At 36.4% G+C, this 17,951-nt stretch overlaps 1 protein-coding gene across 1 annotated transcript in view; it reads right to left on the bottom strand.

Moving 5' to 3' along the window:
- LOC122138235 (F-BAR domain only protein 1-like) overlaps nucleotides 1-5,035 on the bottom strand; it is a 35,720-nt gene extending 30,685 nt beyond the window's left edge. Inside the window, 1 exon segment of the mRNA XM_042729620.1 lies at nucleotides 4,901-5,035. The gene's annotated coding sequence lies outside the window, so the exon portion shown is untranslated.
- Nucleotides 5,036-17,951: the final 12,916 nt, after the last annotated feature.

Genomic DNA, 17,951 nt, shown 5'->3' with positions numbered 1-17,951 from the left:
CTTTCGTAAACACATCCTAGCAGTGACTGTTGGCTCTCAGAATGTGACCGTAAGCTTAGGCATTTCTAGTTCAGTGTATATATATTGGCAGGTTTGTGCTCCTGATTTCTTATGCACAAACATCCTACAGCTCAACACCAGGGGCTCATAATGAGGATCCTGACATCAGCCAGGTTAGAATCCTTGAGAAACACCTGGAATGGAATCACTTTAGTGGCTGACAGGATAGTGGAGGTAGACAGGAAAGTAGAGGGAAGGAGAAGGGAATGGAATCAGGACACAAACGTCAAAACAAAATCAGTATACTCACACACATAATTAAATTCGCTTTGGCTGTGCACATACCATTAGAATGATTTATCATCACAGGAATGTATTTTACAACTTTTATTTTAAATTGTAATAATATTTCACAATATTACTGTTTTTACTGTACATAAAAAACCTCTCTCACCACAACACACTCCCCCCCTCTCCCCCCCCCCCCCCCCCAGCTCATTCTCAAAAAAAAAAAAGACTTATGGTAGTGTATGTATAATAAATTTAACAGTATCTTTTCTGCTGATAAATGACAAATATCAGTCTGGTTGATGTTTCTGTCTATTACTGATTTGAAATAAATTTGTTCTACCGATTACGTTCTTTAAAAACATGCTTTAAAGAGTTTAACATTGAGGAAATTGCCTAAATGACAGCGTTGTCCTTGAGTAGAAGTGTTTGTGAGAGTCAGGCGTGGGCCCAGCAGAGAGCGGTTGGAGGTGTGATTCCTGTTATGTTTCTGAGAGCTGGATGCTGGCAGGATCTGCAGCTCATGGAGTGCTGACCACAGGGCTTTTCTCTGGCTGGCCAGGCCTCTCCTGGCACCATTGACGCCCATCAGCCGGTGCACAGCACGACCTCTCACTGATAGGGAAATACTCATGCTTACGCCTTGCTCCCTCTCTCCTTCTTTCACACCCCTTTAATTAACTCGACCCAGCCAACCTTACACCCCTACGGATGACACAAGCTTGGCAGCGTGGTTCGTTCCAAAAATAAGACTCAGTCATTGGTTTAGAGTGCTCCAAACAGACGTCAGGGTATAATGTGGAGAAGATGGAATACGATCCAACTGGGACTAGAAGGAATTTCTAAACATTGGCTTCTCATACTCTGTAATTAGGTCTTTATGTCAACCATGTATATGTCAGTGGACATAACAATAGCAGTACTGAGTTTTTTTTTTTAAACTTTCTAAAATATTCACTTAACACAGGCATTCGTTACTATCAACCATTGGCATGATAATATGCAAAAAATTAGATGTTTCAGTTAAATAACAAGATATAACTACATTCCAGCCATTTGGGATCATGGCAAATCTACCCTTTGGCTTTGGCACCAAAACACAGTGACACTGGCAATTGAATTTTCCATTGAAGACTATAAGCCTTCTAGAGCTGATTCTGTGGTCAGTGTGGAGTCCTGGAGGATCCATCTGGTGCTCTCAGTTTTATATTTTTTTTTTTCTAGTTTTATTCATAGTTTTTTCATCATTATAAATGTTTTTTTTTCAACATTTCATGTCATACTCATTAATATTAGCCAGTTATTCTGACTACAGTTTTATCAAATTTTAGTCAAATTGTCACATTTTATTCTAAAATACTTGAGAAAAAAATAATGTTTTAGCTGACAAAAAATGGCTAAATTAAACCACATATTCCAAAATGTATGTATTAATTTAAATATGCATGAACATAACAAAAGCATGTGAAAACGTTAACACTGAGATGGCATGAAAACTTTACCAAAAGTAAAGCGGACAGCCAAGCACCCTCATCCCTCTCTGGCAGAATTCAAATGGCAACTCTCAGCACTTCTCATCCTTTTATTCTCTCTCTCTTTCTTAATTTTCTGTGACTGAGAGGATTGTTAGAGAACTATTGGCAGATGCAGATGCAGCTCAGAGGGGAGACGCTGATCTCCTTTCTCTCTCTTTCTATTTGAAGCTTCATATGGTGCTGTATATAAACAGAAGCAGCATATTAACCCTCAGTTAGTGAAACTCTAAAGGAGGGAAAAAGGCATGCTTTTAAAAAATATTTCTAAAATACTTCAGGGCTGCATTAGAAAAGAAATTGAGGGAGCAAGCCAACCAACAGTGGCCTAAAATACATTTATAAGAAATGACAGTACTTAAATCAAAATCCCTGATGAACAGCCCTTTTGAGGAAAAAGATGTGCCAAGGCTGTCTGGTGAATTCAGCCTCTAATACTTATTACCGTGTGGGTTAGTGTGAATCAGAGTGGTTTTGTGTCCTTCCTCACCTGCTCTGGCAAAGAAAATGAGCTGAGAATATTTCCTGTCAGAGGGGTTTTTGCAGCTATCTTCAGCGGCGCATTGCCAAATTCCCCACCCACTTACAGCAGGCCAGGCTGTCTGTATCTCTGCATCAGAGCTTCAGCAAGATGCCCAGAACTTGATTTGGTGTGATTACAAATAAATTTGGAGGGGATTTTTTATTGGAAATTCTGAGGCTTATGCTGTAGAAGCCCCGTCTGCTGTTTCCTCAAGAACAAAAAGCCCTTACAAAATGTTATGTGTAGTATTCAGTTCACTAAGAAAACCTAAGACCATGGTTCTGAATGATTAGTTACAGTATATCCGATATTTTTCATCTCATTTTGGCCGATACTGATACTGATATATTTCATTTTGTTGGGAAACAACACCAAGCCTCTCCTGTGTGGAAATAATAAGCAAATTATTTGTATTTTTAACAAGAACTTATTTGTTAGAATTAAATAAACAATAACGAAGTTATTTTATTAATGACAGTACATTGAAGCTTTGAAAATAACTATAAACTAACTATATATACATATATCAATTGCTGTATTTTATTTATTTATTTTTTTTTTTTTTTTCAAAAAGATGGAGTAGTAACCTTAACATTTTATTTTAAGATTTAACATTTGTAGATGGTCTAAAGCAAAGAGTTGTAAAAATTCTGAAAATCTTTTAGAGCTCATAATTTGTTTAAAAAAATATACAATTATTTAATTTACAAGTGTCATGTTTGTGATTTTTTTTTTTATTCATGTAAGCTATAGCTACTGACCTTTTAATTGAAACATACTCATGATTTGATGACATCAATTACTGCTTTATTTAATTAGAAACACAATCTAAATGTTATCCGTGTATTTTACTTTCATTTTATTAGAAGCAGGCCAACAGCGCCTCCTGCGGAATTACAACTCCTAACTGAGCGCGCATTAGGACTCAGCGGAGGTTGCCGCTGCTGCCACTGCACGTGCTATTACGGTTTACTCTATCATACACAAACATGTCATTCTGTACGTGCATTCTCAGTTTAAGTGCAGCGATCCAAAACAGTGAATCTAATCAACATTCAGGCAAAACTTTGCTTCAAGAATGAGCCACACTGTTGACGTGATCTAATCGCTAGAACAGACATATCGGCATAATTTTTCATATCGGGCGATGCCGATATGTACATTTAAAGCCATTATCGGCCGATTCCGATATTGGTTCGATAATATCATGCTTCCCTAATGGAAATACCATGTTACATGTCCAAAATCATGGCAATTTGTCAATATTATATGAGCATAAGTGCTTTTGCTCTAAATAGCAGTATTATTATTAACAACAGCACAATTGTGAGTGTGATATTGCTTATGCAGAACAGTTCACTATAGTAAATATTCAGTAACTTACATTTTAGAAACAATATTACACATTATATCAACTATCACCAAAAGAATAAGAACAAGGTTTTAAACCACAGGTTTCCTCTAACTAAAATTAAATAAAAGACAACCTATCACCAAAAGAATAAGAACAAGGTTTTAAACCACAGGTTTCCTCTGTCTAAAATTAAGTGTCAGCCACTCTAGATAATAAATTATCTGCTAAAAACTAATTAGCAATTAAGACAACATTGAATGTCACATCACTGAACAGTACAGGCAAATGGCACCACGTGGACAACAGCCATATATCCTTCCACACAACAGAGTCCAGCTTGTTTCTCTGTTCAGAGCCCAGGAGAATGAAACCACAGTCTCTGCCAGCTTTTGTGCTGTGCTGAATGCTGTTGTTGTTGTCAGTAGTGCTCGAGCACAGTCTATGACAGCAGGCCAGAGCTCACCTCCATCCGGTACATCACCCAGCTCCATAAGCCATGCGAGTGCATGCAGAATCAACAACTGTATACAATGCATTAATTAATTCAGATCATTAAAGCATGTTTGTGCAGCCCAACAGCATATTTAAATGATAGAACACATCTAGAAAACACTGGCAGAGGTGCATTAGCAACACAAATGATAAACATCGTCCTATTCTCTGGCATCACTGTTGCTTTCTCAGTTTTTTTGGGTCATCGTGCGTCTCATAAATGACCTAGATAGCAAATTTGATTAGGGTCTTCTGAATTCAGGGACAGTTGCATCTGAATGGCGCAATTACATGCCAGTGAGATTTCCTGTAAACTAGCTTTTATTATCATGCCACTCAGCATGTAGTCATGAGGTCTGTACTCACCCGATAATCTCCCTGAAATGCTGTTAAAACCTTGAAAAAGGACAACTGACAGTTTATACTCAAAGCAGTTCAACTGTTCTTCAATTTGTTTTCCCATGCGTTCTCTGCCTTTACATACATGACCTTCACCATTCACTAAATGTCAAACTGCTTAAGCTAGTGGTCTACTAATCTATTTTACACTGATTTTCAGGCAATAGCCTTATTTAGCCTATATAAGTGTTTGTAAAACAAAGAGAGCTGGTGTGATATGGCATGAATGTCATAAAAGTAGTGCATACAATCCATGTACTGTTTAAAGGATTAGTTCATTCCAGAATTAAAATTTCCTGACAATTTACTCACCCCCATGTCATCCAAGATGTTCATGTCTTTCTTTCTGCAGTCAAAAAGAAATTAAGGTCCTTGAGGAAAACATTCCAGGATTTTTCTTCATATAGTGGACCTCAATAGGGCCCAACAGGTTGAAGGTTCAAATTGCAGTTTCAGTGCAGCTTCAAAGGGCTCTACATGATGCCAGACAAGAAAAAAGTCTCATATAGTGAAACAAACAAAAAAAAAAAAATTCAAATGTACATACATTTTAACCACAAATGCTCATCTTGGACTAGCACTGTGATGTACATCAACGAAAGCTGCACTGAAACTGGCAATGTTTGGGGACCTTCCCCTAACCCCTTGGGTCCCCCCACTGACAGTCCACTATAGGGGGGTTCGTGTACGCATGGGGGATGGAAAAAATTCAAAAAAGTATTTTTTTTTTTTTTTCAAATGCAGAAAGTAAGGCACTAATCCTTTAATTGTTGAACTAATCCGTTAATTGTTATTTATACAGTCAACATAAAAACATCCATCAAAATAATACCATGCAACTTAGACTGCACATCTTCTGAACAGGGTTATTACAAAAACATAAAAAATAAAAAAAAGTTAACTGAAATAATATCTCCAAGATGCTTCAAGACACCTACCTGCAAAGCTACCTGAAAAACTATGCGCAAGTGCAGGCAAAAGCTGCTTTAAACACACAACTGATGGTCATACCAAATGTTGATTTAATTTAGATAATAGAAGGTAATTGATAAAGAAAATCTATTTATGACATTTTTGACAGCATCCTCATTTTAACAGCATTTTTACACAAGTGCCCTAAAACTTTTAACATTCACTGTAGCTTTGCAGGTAGGTTTCTTGAAGCATCTTGGAGAAACATTGCCACAGTTCTTCTGGCATTTAGTCTGTCCTCAGTTTGTGCTGTGTGTTCTCTCATGTCACTCCAACACGACGGATGATGTATCAGATCAGATCTCTGTGTGAAGCACTGGCTTTTGTTCAGACAAAAATCCATCAAAATTATTACAATTATGCAAACTGAATGTTGGAAATCTAAACTGCATATTTTCCTACTGACACACTACAGCCAAAAGACAGAAATTTACTGACTTCAAAACCCCTTTTTTATATCTTGTGAAAATAGATCGAGTACCCTAAAAATAATACCTAAATACCTAAACATGACATAAAACTAAAACTGGAAAGCGACCAAACATTAGACCATTCACTATTTATATATTTGAGTATTGACCATGTTTTATAGATGGGCAACCATCTTGTTACTTTCTATCATAATCATTTGTATTATCACAGGGGTTATCAGCTCATCTTATGTTTTAAACCAGTTTGTGGTGACTTTGAAGTAGACATGGCAATATTTACATTATATCACTTTGATAAATAAGAGGCTATAACGTTTCTGGTAACAATAGGTTATGTTTTTTTACAAATTTAACAGGATATATTTATAAGTGCATTATTGACAAGCAACTACAGCATACATCATTTGTTGATTTTGGGTAATATTCCTCACACAAAGCTTACCATAGGACCTTCCGTCTTTTATGATACTTTTTGAAGCTTAACAGATAAATGACCTATCAACTCACTTTCCTTGTAAGGAAGGATCTTACCGCATAATCCCCAAAGACCTCCTCTCCTTTTGCGTTTCATAGACAGAAAATAACAAGGAGTTTGAGGATGACCACATGATGACATTTTTTTTATTTTTGGGTGACTATTGTCTTAAACCATTTAATTATAAACCAAGCTTGATCACAAAAATGTGATTACTCATGGAAACGTCCCCACATCCAATTCATGTAACAATGACCCACAATCGCTAGCTCAAGCCACGTTCCCTTCTCCAGGATTCTTGTGTGCCTCTAGAAGACCAGCCCAACAGACAGAAAATCCTCCATCCGTGCCACAGGCTGCCAAGCTTTGCCCACACTGCGCTGCCTGCTTGGAAAGCAGGGATGTAGTGAATCAGCAGCACTGACGACACAACTCCAAATCTTTCAATGCTGATGCTAACGATCCACTAGTTAACAGCGGATGACAAAACAAGTGATAGGAGTACTGGAACAAGACTCTGCTAAAATAAGATGATGTTTCCTCTGATAATGAGAGAGTCTAATACAACAGTTCCCTCTGATGAACGTCTAATCAACACGACCAATTCAAGCCGCTTGCAAAGTTAAAGAGCAAAGTACCTGCGCATTCCCCCACCTCCCTCTCTCTAACCTTCTCTGCTGGTCTTCAGATTCAGGGCCAGGGGTGTTTCTTGAATGACTCCTTTCTAATTCTCAAACCGCACCGGCTTCATCATGTGTCCTCGACTCTTTCGGGCCCTGATATAGATTTAACTTGACCTTACAAAGTACCAGACTGACCTACAACTCAGCAGGCCTCGGTGGGGGGTTTTAAAGTATCTACAGTTAACTACAGCATGACCTGAAGAAGCTACCTATAAGATAAAGGAGCTAAAAGCTGGAGAATGAGTGTGAGAGCCCTTTCAAAGCGCTTCACCTTGAGTAAGACTCAGAATTATCCAGATGACTAACCAGGGTTCAGAGCTGCGAATCAGTCCTTTGTTATATAAAGTGAGACAGGATGTACATGATGTAATGAAATAGCCTCCAAAATGCAGTGTGAAACTTGGAACAAGAATTAATCGTTACTCTACAAACCAAAACAACTGTGCATCTGGCATGCATTCTTGCACTGGCTGGCTAGCCGTGGCAGCACTGAAATGATATCTCTCGTGCATACAGAGGAATGCAGCCATAGATCGTCTTCAGTCTTGGCATTTGCAAGACTCAGACGTCATCACACGGACTCAGAAAACCAGATTATAAGGTAGTTTCATTTCTTTTTACTCCCTTGCAGTGCCGTCCCTGCCGGATGCTGAATTTCTAACAGCTTTAAAAGTTGTAGCATTTATTCTGAGTGTGTGAAAACAGTGCAGTGCTAGAAGTGGTTAAAACCCAACAGTTTTTTGGACATGAAGTCAAAATGCATAATGTGACTAGTCATGGTACAGAATCTAAATTTAAATTTGACAACCCTAACAAAAGTAGTGGTCAACCGATATTGTTTTTTTTGACAGCTGATGCCGATGATAGTTCGTGTAAGGCAGGGGGCCGATAGCTGATATAAAGTCAGATATATTTTTTTTATGAATTATTAATAATATTTTAAGAAATTTGAAAATCATCTGACAATGGATTTAAAAAATAAAATGTAAAATAAACATACTTATACTTTAGAAGACAAAGTATTTTTTCAGAAATAAATAAATATTTAATAACAATATAAATTAAAAAGTGAGGTAAACACTGTAATCCAACAGGGCACTCAGTATTCTGGGAAGTTCTGTGTGCATGGGGAATCATATTTTTTTTTCAAATAAAGCAAGGTTACACTCATTTTTACAGACAACACACAGAAAAAATGACATGAATAATGACAGTGAGCAAATGCAACAAAGCGCAGCATAATCTGAAATCACGAGTTTAAAGCATTAAATTCACAGCGGTACGGACCGACATGCAGAACACACGATAATGCTGGATAAAATGCACACTTCACAAGATTCTCACAGCTGGATTTGACTAAGTTTGCAAGGTTTTGTGAAATTAAATGTTCATTAGTCATTCAAAGATTAGTTTAATGAATATAAATTTGTATTTGCTTAATGCTGATGTTAAACGAGAAAGTATTATAATGTTTGCCTTTTCTATACTAATATATAAAATCAATATTATATACATTATATACAAATAATAATAATAATAATAATATTAATAATAATTAAAATAATAATAATAGCAACCCACCTGGGCGAAAACCACAATCTCAAAATAAGTAGCATACAATTATGCCAACTTCATACCAAATATCTTGGGTCCTCCAATCATTTTTCCTAATCCATAACTTCTGGACGGTTTTTTTTTTCCTATTTCTCTGAAATTTAAAATAATCATCTAGACTTTGCTCTATTTTCCTTATGAATGCAAAATGAGGCGAGTATTTAATAGCTTATAATGAAAAATGAAAACATACACTGATGTAAAACACCTGGTCATCAAATTTATGTTAACAATCGGTTTAATTCCATAATGACTTGATAAATCAGTCTATGAATTCAATGTTGGGGATTTTTTGGTCAGTTTTTTTACTGGTCACTTACTCGAGAACCTCTTGGAATTTTTCACGGACAACAATTTGACGAGAAGCTACATTACAAAAATCAGATGGTTGAATGGTTTGTTAATTTGTTTTTAAAAACACACTCCTGCATTATTTCCTGTGCTTAGCCACATCTCAATGCCCTCAAGTACGTCTTAATTGTCTTAAGAATGTTTATATTTTGTGTACTGTAGTTACAGATTATAATTTTGTGAATCTCTGGGTTCTTTTAAGGACAGACTGAACAAGAACAAGTCAAGACACACACTCAAGGGAAATCTGCCATCTGCAATCACAAGACTCTTATCATGAGGCGGGAATACCATGCCGAACATTTACAACAACACGCTGCAAGAGATCACACAGTGGAGTACATAGTAGAGTACAGTGTATATGAGCCCCAGGATCTGTGGTTGCACAACAACTCAGCTTTTTGACTTTGTGGGAATATGACGAACTAGCCTGCAGCAATTCTCCACAAATCTACAACCACATGGCACACTATAGCTCAGGTGTGAAAACGGTGCACCAAGTGTTTTCTAGAAATAACCTGCCACACTTCCGAACAGGCGACGGGCCCACTTTTGTGACCTAGAGATATTCCCCTGAATCCACTCCATCAAGATGACAGGGACATTATTCATCCACACAATTTGCAAAACAATGATGCGTCCTTTAAGGCATGAAATTCGAATAGAGCTGCTTTTAGATTTTTAGTTTGAATCTACACTGGATATAAAGACAAACCATTCTAAAGAGTATTCATTAAACTAACCAGTACTTGTTACTAGAAAGTAATCCAGTATTTTTTTTTTTAACATGCTTTGGTTTCACAAGTACCATCATTTGATTTTAGTACTTCTATTACATACCTGGTAAATTTATTATAAGTGATTTGTATCTGTTTAGGTCGCTAGTATAGTTATTCATTACATACTAATATTTATTTTTTCTACTATTCTCTGTTCCATTAATTAAAGCAGGTTAACTGTTTCTATTGATACTATTTACAATTTTGAATATATTTTGTCAGTGAATGTAAATTTAGGTTCATATAATATCTACTTCACTTCATTGCTGTTGCTGGTACTATAGTCCATTTTTACTAACTATTCTATACATTCAACTGGAACAGACACAAGTGTCTCATAAATTAATACTAGAATCTAAAACATAAATGCAAACAAAGCTGGGACAGATACAAGTATTAGTGCCAAATGAATAGCTACTAGTAAAATTATGTACCAGTAACAACTGGAAAAAGCAACAACCATAAGTGAATAATGAACTAAAGATAATGTGGAATTTGTTACTAGAATAGTACCTGTATGTAATGAATAAGTACTAGTGACCAATTGAATTTATTAGTAGAGTCATTATTTAATAAATACGGTCCTAGTAACTAATGCAATATTTGCTAGTTAAACTAAACGCACATGTCCAATCGGGTGGAGTATTTACTAATACTTTAAAAAAGCATTATGCCAAATAACATAAGTACTAGTTAGTTGGCATGTCACATTACTGTACATACAGTTATTGAATGTAAGACCTGAAGCAAAAGATAAATTCATAGCATAAACACATATACTTAACAACAAATTAATCTATCCAACTTTCAAATTCCACCTAAAAGACACAAAATCGTCCATTACTTTTGCCATTATTTATTCTTGTCACAGCAACTTCCGTCCAAAAAGCACTGTGTCTGAAGTCTTTTGTTCTAGACAGAGGAAAATATATGCACTGATGGGGAACAGCGCAACACATGCTGTGCTGCTGCCAGCATAAACTGAAACTGACCTTGTAGGAAATGATAAAGCTTTTTTGCTCCACAATGCTGACTGACACTGAACAGAGATGCTCCGCTGGGGTGAGGCCTCACTGTCAGTGACACACACACGATGCGCTGCCTTCTGCTGTACCCTATTGATGTTGCATTCCTTACAAAATGTTCCAACAGCATAACCATTGACTTCATACTGTGCATAGAAACGTAAAAAATTTGTTACCTGTTGTGGTTTCAGTAAAAACAACGTATGGCTCATTTTCAATCGCTGGGTAAACGCCGTAGTAGTTGTTCCCACCGTGCCTGCTTCATGTGTTACGGAGAGTAGAAGGTTTGAACTAACAGTTGACAGTGTTCGGAAAACCCCGCCCACAGTGCTCCTATTGGTTCACCTTTCCCGTCACTCAAGCGTCACCGGAGAAAAACTTTGTAAGCATGGCAACTGGGTTTCCAAAGTCGTTTTTATTAGCCAATAGAATAATGGTTCAATTTCAAGAGGCAACGCCCACCTGCCAAAGACAAGAGTCATTGGATAAAGTGTTTTGTCAAATCAAGTAATCCTTTATAAAAGGCGGGAACCCTTGAGTTCGATTATTGATTTTCGGAAAGGAATGGAATTTGCATATATAGTAACACTATATGCAATTTCATTTCTTTTCCTAAATTCATAAAGACAAACCGCTGTCCAAATGGCCACAAAAATGAAGTGCTCGTCAAATAAAGTGCGCATCAAATATTTACTGATAACTGCGATTTATGCATTTGGACAAGAAAAAAAATAATAAAAATACAATACAAAATACAATAAAAATAAGAGAGCAAAAATGTACTTTTGATGTTTTTTTTTTTTTTAAAAACAGCAAAAAATTCCACCACAAAATATATATATCAAGTTCAGTCAAAAATTGAAATGACACAAATGTCACAATTTATCAATATTTATTTAACATAGTTTACCCATGAGCAATGTGTGATATAATTTAACGACAAATTTAATAATAATAAATTATTAATTAATACACTGACCCTTAGTATGCTGATTATCGGTCATTTTACAATAAATACAGTCTCTTCTGCATGATGACAACAAAACAGACATATTTTAAAAACCACCAGAAAATGATTAATTTTCTCAGATACTGTTATGCATCACATGGCAATTTCTCAGCTTTTTTTATTAAAACCAATTAGCCACACAGCAGAGTTTTCTCAAGGATGCACAAATTGTTACATATTTAATCAAACAGGACATAACAAATGTTATTCTACCGCATTGTTGATTCTTGGAAGCATAAGGGAAGATCTGGCTGTGCTCCAAGATTGGGTTGGGGTCAGAGGGAAAGAAGGGGAAGAGTCAGTTCCGGAGTGGGTGTAATCATAGTCTGGGTGGCTCTTGCTAAACGGTGAACCGTGACATTGTCTCTCTTTCAAAACGGGCGGACCATCAATCTCAACAGGGGAACTGGTAGGTGCTCTCAGCATTGTGCTTTCGCATGTGCCAATTCAGAGAGGCTTTCTGTTGACAGGTAAAGCTACACACCTAGAAAAAAAAGAGACAGTGCAGGTTATATCTGGAGCTGAAAATTGTAGTAGCGAAGCCTTGAGCAATATAGTCGTTCTGTTAAATATTGATGGATGTTCATGTAAAAAATGAGTTTGGGAGTTACAGGGCCTAGTGCACATGTGTGTGGTGAAACCCATACTGCGGCGGTTTCTCTCTGGTGTGTATCCTGCGGTGGATGAGATCAGGTTAACTGCTGTTTCCGGAACGCCCGGGCACAGAACTCAACAACCCACATACTACTCTCTCTGATCTCACACACACAAAGAATCATACAGAGAGAGACCACAGCATGAAAACCAAATAGTCCCTACTATTAACTGTACTTGATCATGGCTTTGCTTCCAGATACAAATTTAACATTGGAAAACAAAATTTAACAATATTCCAACAATTAAAACAACAGTTTTTAGTTTATTAGTTTATTTATATAATATTATATCAAATAAAAATATTTTTACATTTATTATATTTGCTTTTTGAGCATCTATATTGTTCATAGTTTTTTTAGAACTTTTTTTTGGAACAACTTTATATTAAGCGTCTTCTACCTACGATGTATTAACATTTAAAATAATCATTTGATACATTGCACTTATTTTTGTAAGTACATGTTTTTATATCGTACTTATATTTAAAATACCTTAAGGGTATTGACATCTGTAATTAATTTATGTAATTACATCTAAGTCACGAACAAACTGTTTGTTGATCCTACCACCTACTCCTTAACCAACCCTTAAAGCTAACCATACCACCAAACCTACTATCCTCACCCCAACTTTTTTTTTGTTCTTTTTCACCTTATCCATTTTGGCATCTCTTTAATCTCTCTACCAAATTAACTGATGAAATCTAATTAATTTTGTCCCAAATACAGTAAAGTGTGATTAGATACCCAGCCTTACAACCAAGTTAAGGCCGTAACAACAAAACACATGGGAGGTGTTTTCTTCTCTCTTTTAAAAGTTAATAAACCTATTTTTTTTTTTTCATTTTATTATTGCATTCAGCATTGTTGTTTACCTGCAAAACAGACATATCCCACAAGCTGACACACTGTATTAGCAGAATTTATTACCTATTACTTTTTTGTTTTTACCTGAATCAGACTAATGTGAGATACTGTCTGGACATATCAATGCATGCATATACTCCTACATAGATAGTTCTGTCACCCCCAGAAGTACACGGGATGACATTTATGCACAAATATCATTCATATGGACTAAAAAACCGGCTAGCTATGTAACTTCACATGTTCAACTCGACGCTTCTTAATATTAGACAATGACTCGCTGCAAGGTGGGGTGCGAGCAGTATGAAGGTCTTCTGCTGGAGATGTTTGGTACTTGAGCGTGATGCGGTGGAGAAAAGAACCAGATTGTGGGTCAACTTTGCCATCCTGTCACCTTGGTCATGCTTTTTTCAATAAAAACTTGCAGTTTATTTTTTCTTCTGGATCAGTGCAAAATAATGGAAACTAGAGGTCTTCTCTCTCAGAGTTGTTTTAGTCCGTAAAGAGTAATTAATATGTCATGGACATGTCAATACTGACTCCAGCGCTCCACATTTAGATATTGCAGACTAAGAAAAAATCTTATCGCAGCCTTCAAACTCGCATATTCAAAAATGACTCTGGATGTTGATTTTCTGTAACACACAAGACAAGTATCATTAAAATATGATGTTTAACACATGATACAACAAGGACATTCCAAATAAAACCATGGGAAACTACCCAAATACATAAATAAATTACTGTTCTAATATTTAAAATATACATAACTATCTATACATAAAAAACTATCTAAATATAAAATACTATATAAGTGGATGTTTGTGTTTTGTAACCCTGCCGTTCGGGGAGAAAAGTGTACAGAACTTTAGGGTTCCACTTTCAAACTTATTGGAATCAAAAATACCAGAAATCTGTGCGGTTAGGACAAATCCTGCCTGATATTTTTAAGAGTTCCTGTCTTTTTGTGTGGCATTGTTTTGTGTCTCAGGAGGATCTGATTTACTCTGGGTCCCTCTGTTGGTTAAATTCAGCACTGCAACTTCCTCATTGCTAGGAAAATAGAGTTCATTTAACTTATGTCTTTTCCAGTCATTAAGTGTTTCAATTTTACAAATGAATAGCGCACTTACATATGTCAGTTGGGACTTTTGGTTTTCAATGGAAACTCTTGCAGGTCGCATCTCCTGTCAGCTCATTACTGTCTTCTAGTGATCTGACTGATCAGAAAAAAATCAAGAGACTTAAAAACTGAACACCAAAATAATGTAGCCAGATACAGCTAAACCAAATATGCAAGATATATACCCATGATCTAGAGATATTAAAAAGTCAACAAGCCACACCATTTCATGTTTTCCTGTCCCCCCCACCCCCCCCCCAGGAGTCGCTGGAACACCTTAACACGTGGTTGTAGTTAGTCATTGAATAACAAAAAAGCAGCATATGTCTTGAGAGAAAAATACTTAAAACAGTCACCTGCATTATTGTTTTCCCTAAACATTTCAGGACCTGATCTTGCGTTTCTGTTCTGTGTCATTTGTGTGGTAACTTCTTGTCCTTCCATGTCTGTGTCTGGATCCTCAGAGCTGCCTTCTGCCTCATTGTTTTGAGTCCTCTTTGGGCTAAATGCAGTTCTACTTACCTTGAGTTTTCAATGTCATTACGTTCTTAAGAGGAGACCACAAAAATGATGTGTCCATTTTTACTTGGCGGGTGCAGGGGTTTTGGGACACCTGCACACCTCTTTGGACTCAGTTTCAGCTTCTCTTGTCCCTGCTGCATGAGAGCTCTGATCTCGCTCTGTTGTTTTTTTGACTGTGCCAGAATGCAGGACTGGGGAAGAGGGCATATCTGTCCATGGCTGTGGACCAACAGGATGAGTTCCTGCAAAGACTCCTTGGTAGTTGACAAAGTGCTTGTCTCTCCTTTCCCATCGCCTAAAGAAGCCCAATGTATAACCAGAGTAGACATTTAACAATAATCTGAGATCTATATTCTCTTATATCTATATATATATATAAATATAATAATTATATACTTCTCTTATATATATATATAAGCAACCAAAAAGTTTGGAAAACATTACTATTTTAATGTTTTTGAAATAAGAAGTTTCTTCATAATAAAAGTAAGCCATATTTTATTTGAATCAAAAAATACAGAAAAAAATGTAATATTATGATATATTATTACAATTAAAATATTGCTTTTAACTGTTTATACTTTAAATTATCATTTTTTCTTGTTGATGCAAAGCTGAATTTTTAGGTATCATTAGCAAAAATACTAGAATAACAAAACATCTTACAGTCGCTGTTCAGAAGGCGCCAGAATGGTCTTAGCAAAGTCAGAATTAAGCCTCCACTCCCCCTAGGTTCACAGAAGACGGTCGTCCATACAATGCTTGCTGTCTGTGTAAGTAATCTAAAATCCAATGCATCTCTTAAGAAGGCAAATAAGTGCTTGTGGCTTTCGCCTCGCATACAGCATCCCCTGACATTGTTGCTCAACACTACTTCGTTACTGCAACCACGCCTTCTTTCTTTGAGTGACATTTGGGATCATTAAACGCAAATATCTCCACATAGTGATGTAGCGCTGGTGGGGCCGTGTTTGAATGGCCCTTTAGGGGGGCGTGCAGAGTCTGTAACTTCTATAAAGAATATCTCTTTGCAACTTACCATCTTCTTCATGTCCCCAAGTAGCTTGTAACCTCCAAAGGACAGGAAAAATTTAACTCGTCATCATATGACCCTTTAAGGCCCGTTCACACAACGACAATACTATAACAATTAAAAAAAACTATAAGTTTTAATAATTTTTGTTAATTCTGTGAGAATAGGGAAATCTACACTACAGTAATAATTACATGACACAGAGGACCAATATCACTAGGAATCACTTCAAATGATATTGCCAGCTGATCAAATCACCCGACTTTAAGAGCTGTAAGCATTTAAGCCTCAGACACTAACAGCATATGCGCTCAAACAGAAATTCATTCTGCTTGGTGTGGATCTAATCATTTAGCATTGGTAGTTAGCCGCAGACGGAGTTATATTTTGGTGTCAATGGGTCTTATTTAGTATTTTTGTCTTGTTTTTTTTTTTCAGTACAAATAACTACACAAAGATGAATTACTTGAGAACCAAATTACAGAAGATATTAAGTCTTGTTTTTCTGACAGAAAAAAAAAAGTTATCAAAATTAAGGCGGTTTATGCTTGAAGCAAAAATAATAAATTAAATTTTACTGGGGTAAGAAAAATAACGTAATTTCACAGAGTAAAGAGAGTATTTTGCTCTTCCATGGCGAGGGCATAAACTCACTAATGTATACTTTCCCGAAAACGAATAAGTAATTTTCCTTGGCTTAATAAATGCATTTTGATTATGAATTGTCTAATACTGTAAGTGGGCCACCAGACAAAAATATTAAAGAAGAAAATTCTTGCATTTTTTTAATGTTTAACAACACAAAATATGTTTTATTTAGTTATGATGAAATCATAGAGGTTAATATACTTGATAAATGATAAAGTATTATAGAATCAATTATGTCAGACTTGTCTTTTTGTTGGTGAGCTATGCCTTTAAGGAGGGAATCTGTGGTTTGCCTGAGCACTTGATACAAACTCTTGAAGCATAGCTGCAAAACATAAAGCAAATGTCTTGCAGTTAGACCACATTTTATCTGAAATGCTCACACAGCACGAAAGAACCTGCTGTCAGCCAATATCCTCAATATGTTTATAACTCCATAAATTCAACATTTCATCTGTGCTTTTCTGCCTATACTTTCTTTAAGCTCACTCATAATTCCTGTCTTTCCCTGTATTATTTGGAACTGTTCAGGAAAATCGGTCTCATCTTCAAAGGCCGAATCAACAACTGCAGATGCATTCAACGTAATTCTAGAACGTGGCATCCGCGAACTGGTCATCTAGTTGGTCTACGGTGTACTGTATCTCTCTGCAGAACAGGAGGCTGTAGTACAACCCTCTCCAGCAGATGCTGAGGCGAGCTCTGAGTGAAAGAGAAGGCCCAGTTTTTTCTTTGAGCTGACCCCAGCTCTAGCAGACACGAGCCCAGCCGCACACGATACTGTATCCTGCGGGCATCCATCTCCCGCGCCGCTGATTGTCTTTAGATGATGACATCAACTGACAGGTGGCCCCTCAAAATCATGTAAGATATACAGGTTTTATGTTCGTTGCTGTAGAAACAAATGTACTGAAATCATCATACATATGAATAAATTGTTTAAGTGGCGAATCATTGGTTTCAAAATGTCTTTTGCAAAAGGTTCTTGTAAGAGCCTTGTAATGTTTGTATTACAGTTACGCACACGCATAAATAAATGCTCCCACCTAATTTATTAATATTAATTAAGTATGACTACTGTATTATGACTATTATGGCTGTATTATATCATTATGATTACTACATTTAATTCGGGGTAACTTTGCAGCCTTGTCAATTATTTAGACATAGTTTTC

The sequence above is a fragment of the Cyprinus carpio genome, chromosome B8 (genome assembly GCF_018340385.1).
Source record: "Cyprinus carpio isolate SPL01 chromosome B8, ASM1834038v1, whole genome shotgun sequence".
In the NCBI taxonomy this organism is placed as follows: domain Eukaryota; kingdom Metazoa; phylum Chordata; class Actinopteri; order Cypriniformes; family Cyprinidae; genus Cyprinus; species Cyprinus carpio.
This window is presented reverse-complemented; position numbering and strand designations above follow the sequence as displayed.